Raw genomic sequence first — 8,762 nt, forward strand, 5'->3', positions numbered from 1 at the left:
AATTCAATTCAACAAACATTTTGAGAGATCAGGATACTAACTTCTGGGATTCAAAGATTAACAGAATGTAGTTTGTCCAAAGTCACATATTTCCAAGAGTTTATATCCTCACTGGAAAGATAGGCATGAAATCATCTTCTTATAATACAAATCACAGTGTGATAAATTTAAAGATGAATATTAATAAAAGTCCTATTAAAATTCAGAAGGAATAAGTAGTTCTAATTGCAGAAAAAAACCATGGAGGACTTCAGAAATGGTGACACTTAGCCTGGATATGAATGTCATATCTCCAGAAAAATTGATTAGGATTCAATCTCTAAGGCAAGAGGAATAGAGTCAAAGAATTGTGATACTAATCTAGGAGATGACACAGATAAAGAGAAGTTAGATTACTACTTGTTCAAGATGGCACTCCATGTTGGCAGAACTGAGAGAAACCAGACACTTGTTCATAGGAACTTCCAGTGCAGCATCAAGTGTTTATAATTTCCTTATGGAAAAAACATATAAACTACTTTAAGGCATATTATGACTTCATAGAGAATTATTAGTTAATGACTAAAACGAGAGTAAGAAGGAAACTTAGAAACAATATGAAAAACAGCTTCTTTGTTTTCATTCTCTTGACATTGGCACGGAGTGTCCAGTGCCCAAGTCTTCAGTAATCTCATAGTTGATTGAAAAAGATTGTTGAAATGTTGAAATGAATGAAAATCAGGCATTTGGCTTATTTATAATTGAAGAGAGAAATGAAGTTGAAAGTGGCTCTTTCAACTTATTAAGAATGATAAATGACCTAAATAGGAAATGTTAGGAAGTTTAAGTCAACATAGCTATTGGTTAAAAATGAATGTGGGCACTTAGGGGTATGAACAGCATATGCTAAAACACACAAACTGTATGAAATAAGCTGCACAATAGATCAAAATATTAATCATTTACTTTTTTTTTTGGTTTTACTTTTTAATCTGAAAAATTTCAAATGTACAGAAAAGTAAAAGGAATAGAACAATGGACCCACATTGTCCATCATCTAGCATCAACAATTATAAATATACTGGCAAGCCTATTTCATCTAAACCTCGCACTCCTAACCCTTTTGGGTTTTGGCTTTTTTAAAACACAGTTGTATTAAAGTATAACTTATATACCATAAAATTCACTCATTGTAACAATATAATTCAATAATTTTTAGTAAACTTAACAGAGTTGTGCACCCATCACCATGATACAATTTTAGAATATTTCCATCCCTCCAAAAAGTTTCCTCATGGCTGTTTGTAGTTAATCAAGGCTCCCACTCCTAGCCCCAGGCATCTTTCTGTAGATTTGCCTTTTCTAAACATTTCATGTAAGTGTAGAGCCATACAATATGTAGTATTTTATGTACAACTTCTTTCTTTTCGTATAATAGTTTTGAGGTTTATCCATGTTGTATATATCAATAGTTTGTTTTTATTGGTGAATAATATTCCACTGTAGGGGTATGCATTTTGTTTTTCCATTCACCAGTTAATGAACTCTGGATTGCTTCTTATTTGGGGCTGTTATATGTAACGCTGCTAGGAATATTTGCATGCAAGTCTTTGGACATATGCTTACATTTTTCCTGGGTAAATACCTAGGAATGGAATTGCTTAATAATAGGTGAGTTTGTTTTTAACTTTTAGAGAAACTTTCAAACTGTTTTTCAAAGAAACTTTTATTTTATATTCCTATTAGCAATAAATGAAGCTTTTACTTTCTCCTTACCCTTGCCGAGTTTTCAGCATAGATGATCATGTCATCTGTGAATAAATACCACCTTCCTTTTCTTTTCCAGTCTGGATAGCCTTTATTTCTATTTCGTGGTCATCGCACTGGCCGGAATCCCCAGCACAGTGTTAAATAAAATGGCAAGAGCTAGCATTCTTGTCTTATTCCTGATCCTGGGCAAAAACGTCAAGTATGATGTTAGCTGCAAGGTTTTCTTAGATACCTCTTACCAGACTGAATAAGTAAGTTCCCTTCTTTTCTTAGCTGCTGGAGGTTTTTATTATGGCTATAAGGTGGATATGTTCCATTGAAATTATCTATGGTTTTTCTTTTTAAGTTAGTTAATATGATGAATTACATTAACTGAGTTTTGAATGTTAAACCAACTCTGCATTCCACAGATAAATGACACTTGGTCTGATGTATTGCTATTTTCATATGTTATACAACTTAATTTACTAACTTTTTGTTTAGATTTTGCATCTGTATTCATCCAGGTTATTAGTTTGTAGGTTTCTTACTTGTGTAATCTTTGTGTGCTCTTGATTATCAGAGTAAATTGTGCCTCTTAGAATAAGTAGGGAAATATTCCTCTTCCTTGAATTTATCAAAGAGTTTGTGTAGAATAGATATTATTTATTTCTTAAATATTCGTTAGAATTCACCAGCAAAGTCATCTGGGCTGGGAGTTTCCTTTATAGGAAGATTTAAACTACAAATCCAATTTCTTTTATAGGTATAGGGCTATTTACGTTATTTCTTTGATTTATTTTAATTTTTTTAATGTGTATATTTATTTTTTAGAGAGAGAGAGAGAGAGAGAGCGCCTGAGCAGGGGAGGGGCAGTGAGAGAGGTGGCACACAGAATCTGAAGCAGACTCCATGCTCTGAGCTGTCAGCACAGCCCGACGCAGGTTTGAACCCGTGAACTGTGAGAGATCATGACCTGAGCCAAAATGGGATGCTCAACTGACTGAGCCACCCAGGCACCCCTTAGGTTATTTCTTTGTGAGTGAGCTTTGGTAGTTTGTATTTTCAAGGTATTTGTCCATTTCATCTAATTTGGTGGATTTATTGACATAAGGTTGTTTTTAATATTTACTTTTTTATTTATTATTATTTTAAAAGATTTATTTTGAGAAAGAAAGAGAACATGAGTGGGAGAGGGGAAGAGAGAGAGAGGGAGAGAGAGAGAATCCCAAGCAGGGTCCGCACTGTCAGCACAAAACCCAGTGCAGGGCTTGAACTCACAAACCATGAGATCATGACTTGAACCAAAGTAAAGAGCCAGACACTTAACCAACTGAGCCAACCAGGCACCCCAGTATTTCCTTTTTTAAAATGAATAACTGCAGACTCTGTATCAATATCACTTATTTATTGTGTCTTCTCAGTATTTTTCCTAATTAAACTTTATAGATGTTTGTAAAGTTCATTTATATTCTTAAAAAGCCAGATTTTGCTTCCATTTATTATTTATATAATTTTTATATTTTCTATTTTATTGATTACCATTTTTATTTTCTTTTTTTTCTTTCTTCTGCTAACTTTGTACTTTATTTGGTCGTCTTTTTTCTAATTTGCTATAGTATAAGTTGTGGTCATTGTTTTGAAACTTTTCTATATAGTCCCTAAGTGCTGTTTTAGTGACATCCCATAAATTGTGATATGTTTTGTTTGCACTTTCATTCAGTTCAGAAATACTTCCAAATTTTGATTTCCCATTGACCCATGAGACATTTGAAGGTGTATTATTTAATTCCCAAATAGTTGGGTATTTTTCAGTGTTCTTTCTGGTACTGAGTTCTAGTTTAATTTCATTGTAGTTATAGAAAATAGATGAATACTTAAAAATTTTTGGAACATGTTTTATGGCCTAGAACATGGCCTATTTGGTATATATTTCATGCACACTTTCAATGTGTTTTAAGCTGTTACTGGGTAGGATGTTCTATGTCAATTAAGTCAAGCTGAGTCTTTTATATGGTACTGATTTTAGTCACCTCATTCTATTAATTATTAGGAAAAGGTTGATAGCCATAACTGTAATTGTGGATCTATTTTTCCTTATGGTTCTATTAGTTTTTGCTTTATTTTTATGCATTTTTATGAGGTGCATAAATATTTACAGTTGTTGTATTTTGTTGAACCAACTCCTTTATCATTATGAAATGACCTCCTCTTCTATTCCTGGTAATATTCCTTGATCTATACTTTACTTTGCCTGACATTAATATAGCCACCCTTGTTTTCTTTTGATTAATGATCATATTTTTTTATTATTTTACTTTTCAAGTATTTGTGTAGTTGAGCTACTTGTAGGTTTATAACTTTTATTTCTTTAAATGCCAATTTGAAATTTACCATGATGGATGCTAGATTCTTTTCTATTCCTACCACTATTATTAAAATTACTTTTCTGGGATGCAGTTAACTGTTTGATCATTTGGAGTTTTACTTTTAGGATTAAGTAGTAAAGTAGATCTCAGGATATTAGTTAATATTTTTGAAATTCCTTTCTATTCACATAATTTTTGTGTTTTATCTTTCTCTTCTAAATGTTTTTGGTAATATCACTTTGTTATAAGCTACTTCACTTAATTGGCTGACATGGTGACAAAACCTTCATAGTTTCTCAATTTAATGAAGAAATCAATAATTTTTAAATGAAAAATATGCTTTCCTTTTGTTTGTGACACAACAGATCTCTGGGCCAGTTCCTGACTCCTAGATCTTTGAGTTTCTAAATTCTGGGAGAAGTCATAGTTTAATTAGAAGTTTAATTAAATGGAAGAGAGGTGCCTGCGTGGCTCAGTTGGTTAAGCATCAGACTCTTGATTTTGGTTCAGGTCATTATCTCACAGTTTGTGGGTTCGCGCACTGTGTTGGGCTCTTTACTGATGGCGTAGGGTCTGTTTGAGATTCTCTCCCTCTGCCTCTCTCTCTCTCTCTCTTAAAAATAAATAAATAAACTTAAAAAAAAAGAAGTGGACTGGAGGAAAGGTTTATAGTTGACAACAAGTGGTCATCAGGGAAGCAGGAAGACCAATTACTTCAGAAGTGATAAAAATGACTGACAAACACACTATGAGGTACTATGTTAAGTGCTGGACATAATGAGTGATGAGCTATGATATTTCTTTAGTCACATTAAATCAAAGCAATTTTAGACCAAATTGGTGGTTCATTACACTGAATTAACATAGCATTTTTAGCCTGAAGTAAGTGGTCTTCTTCTGTAGCAGATCCATTGGGGTAATAGAAATGAATCTTTTTCTTCCTATTATTCTTTCCCATATGTTTATTTCAAATTGTTTCCCTCAAGATGCTATTTATAGTAACATGGAATATTTTTTGTTATACTTGTCACAAATGTCATATTCTCAAGGCAGACTATGTTTCCATTACACCTGGATTGTAAGTCTCATCTTACAACTCTGATGAGTTGATATTTGGGTCTAACAGAAAAAATATTGTGATCATTGGGCCTTGGATACAAAAGAGGGAATGAAGGCTGTTATTCCACATATTTGTCAGTTTGATGTATATTAATGTTAAATATATAAAATTTACATGCTAATACTTCCCTGAGATACTATAGAAGAGTTTGTGTGTCAAATATAAGACATTCACAATTTTGACCAATTTGGTAAAGATGAAAGTGATGTGGAGACTAATTTTTAATTAGATCCTACAATAGAATATTTGAAATTTTGAGTAGAACATGGAATTTTCAAATAGGTTAGCAAACAAAGTATTCAGGGCAGAGAAGAGAAAAACAGCATCTGTTCATCACACACAAAAAAATGTCAGTGTAATGGGTCATAAGTACACATTTTGGATGTAATGGAAGAAAGTTACAAAGTTTCTATACTGAAAGTGAGCTTTAAGAAAGTGTATAAACAAAGATTAAAAATTTATTCTAAATGGCAATGATACCTGATATAAAAAGATCATATCCTAGGACAGACTTAACAGAGATGAGGAGGAGGTCAATAGTGCCTACATGAAAAAGAATCCTTATTTGTTCAGAAAAGTGACCGTGCTCTTAGGTATACTGCTCAAGGGGCTCCACCAATCCCTGGTGAGGAGGAATTGGAATTTGACATCAAAACATCACTTTATATAAAAATTATGCCTTTGTTGAATGTAGAGAACACCAAATATAGTTCTCTTTTCAGCATATGTATTCAATGATGATGTAGACTATAAGAGTTCCAGTTAAAGAGCTTCTCTAAATATTATTATGTAGAGAAATTTCTGACCTTGTAAGATGTACTTTGCCACTGTATTCAAGATTCAGGTATATATATTAGGCATAAAAATATAAATATCAGCCTTTAAATTTTTTTTAACATTTATTTATTTTTGAGAGACAGAGAGAGGCAGAGCATGAGCAGGGGAGGGGGAGAGAGAGAGAGATACAGAATCTGAAGCAGGCTCCAGGCTCTGAGCTGTTTGTTAGCACAGAGTCTGACGCGGGTCTCGAACTCACGAACTGTGGGACCATGACCCGAGCTGAAGTTGGACATGCAACCGACTGAGCCACCCAGGCGCCCCTATAAATATCAGTCTTTAATGAAAGTTAACTTGTGTAGGTAAACTATGTAACAATACTGTAGTTGGTAATCATTAAGTTGAACTCAATGTATATTACTCTCTTCCATTACTATACAGATAACATGTACAGTGAAATTCTACAATTCAAAGTAACTTATATTTTAAATTTGGGCATTGTGGAAAATTAACTTTAAAGTTCTCTAAAAGGGTTATACTTTATGTAGTGCAAAGGAAAGCAGTATTTAGCAAAGTACTCTTAGATCCTTCATGAAGAGAAAGTTAATAAAATAATTCAAAGAAAACATTACTTTCCTAAGGAGAATTTATTGTCAAATTATATTATTTTTTTCCTCCTAAAGGTGTCAGGGGCCATTATTTCTCACCATTGCTTCGAGATATGAATTCATTGGCTTCATTTCCAGTAACGTTCATACACGAACAGTCAGAAAGAATAGTAATGGTTGCATATTTTTTCTCTGTGAATGTGTGTTTGTATGTACATGTGTGAGCACATACATGTGCTCACATTTGTAGGTCTTTTCTTTAACCACAATACAAATAGATAAGATCTTAAAATAAGTTCTTCACCTACAAATAAAAATAAAATAGGAGCCAGCCAATTCCCTGAAAGAAATAGTGAGAGAATACAGAAACCTGTAAAGAGGCATAAGAATAAAACAAAATGTTAGGGGAAAAAAAGTTGTTCTTCATCTGTTATGTCATTTTATTTTCTGCGAACTCTGAGAGGTTAGACAAGAGAGGTGTCATGAGATGGAAAAGGAAAGCTCTGAGAGTTTCCAAGGTTAGGCAGCCCCATCCCTCACTATTTTTCTCTGAAGACAGAAATTCAGGAAACATTTCTTTTTAACACCAGAGGTAGAGGAGAGAAAGAATAAAAGAAAGAGAAAATGTCTTGAAAATAACCAGGATCCTCAAAATTAGAAAACTGAGCATTCATGTAAGAATAAAGTTGTGCAACTGATTATTACTTGTAAGCAGTGGCATAATAGGTGAAAAAGAATGATGTCAAAACAGAGAAATTAGAATATATGTCACTGTCCATAGTCACAAAGTCACACACTGTGTACCTGATTTTCTTTTCTGTCATCAATGTGAAGAAATCAACTCCCTCTGGATATTCCTCTTACAGCCAAGTACCATCAAACACGTGTCACTAATATGTGCTGATTTGTACGGTTCAGATAATACCAAAGTGCTCAACTGAAGGGTCATTTGGCAAAGGCAAAAGGAATGGAGACCTCAGTTTTCCGGAGCCTTTCGTATGAAGAAGGCTAAGCAGGTCATGTGTAGTTCCATGTGCTCTGGCAGTTTTGATTTTATTGCCAATGCTCTGAAGCATTTTGGGGCATTATAATTCCAGCCTTGTTGTATTGGTCCTCACTGACCCTTCATATGTAGTAGGTCCTCACTGATCCTTCACTTCTTTTCCCCCTGCTAGGTAGGTGAGTTTGTTGTTGCCTCTCCATATTCATTCTTCACCACTCTCTGATATACTCTGCCCTTGTCTTCTGGACTCAGATTGAACACTGGATTTTGCCCATTGGTAGCACGAGCAAGAGGCCAGAAGGAAGGAGGAGAGACATGGGAAAAAGTGAAGTCAGGATATTTATTTCCCTAGCTCTTTTCTATGGGATTTGGTAGGTCTCTCTTTCTAAAGTCTCAGCTTCTGACAGCTGGCTGTCATTTCTTAGCTCTGTCCTTCTAATTCCAACAAGTGTTCCCTTTCTTCGCCTGCCTTCAGGCTCAAGGTGGTAAATTCTCCTTGCCCTTCTTAGCCTCAGGGTCCTGCACTATCCCTTCTGGTTTCCCTATATACTGACCATATGTTGTAAAAAAAAAAGTCTTTTATTAAACTCTCATCAAGTTATCCTAAGTTATCCTATTCATTTTCTCTTGGATCTCTGACTGATTAAATGAATCTAAGAAAAATCAGCCAACCTCCAATGCACATTTACCATCACTTACCCTTTCACATGACTCTGATGCACAATAATATGAAGAACATCAACACTGGGCTCTTCCCATCCTGTGTGAAGTTATTTCTCCTGAAAAATGGCCCAGTACCATAACCCGCCCCCCTGCCCTGAGGTTTTCAGGACAGAGCAGGATGTTTGTGAAGCTGAAGAACACATCTTTTAGCAATAATCGCTCCTCGTATAAACCTCATTGGCTACGATACTGCCACTGCGCAAAGCTGAAGAACACATCTTTTGATAAATTGGTCCAGAGCTCAAGAGTTCCACAAAGGAGCCTCAGGATGGGAGAATGTTTTAGTCACATAAGGATCTTATCCAGAGCCCACTTCAATAGAAAACAATCCAGAAATGATCTTTGGATTTTTTGAGTTTAAGAACCATGTTGCCTCTCAAAAACAAAAAAAGGTTAGAACCATACATTTCTGTTAGAAGAATGTCCCCCACTGC

The 8,762-nt window shown here is 34.6% G+C and overlaps 1 non-coding gene across 1 annotated transcript; it reads right to left on the minus strand.

The window, feature by feature from the left end:
• Window positions 1-8,387: 8,387 nt before the first annotated feature.
• LOC115509562 lies at window positions 8,388-8,535 on the minus strand. The gene has a single exon (XR_003967426.1). It is a non-coding gene; the product is annotated as a U4 spliceosomal RNA (small nuclear RNA).
• Window positions 8,536-8,762: the final 227 nt, after the last annotated feature.

This window comes from Lynx canadensis, chromosome A2 (assembly GCF_007474595.2).
Source record: "Lynx canadensis isolate LIC74 chromosome A2, mLynCan4.pri.v2, whole genome shotgun sequence".
NCBI classification, from domain to species: domain Eukaryota; kingdom Metazoa; phylum Chordata; class Mammalia; order Carnivora; family Felidae; genus Lynx; species Lynx canadensis.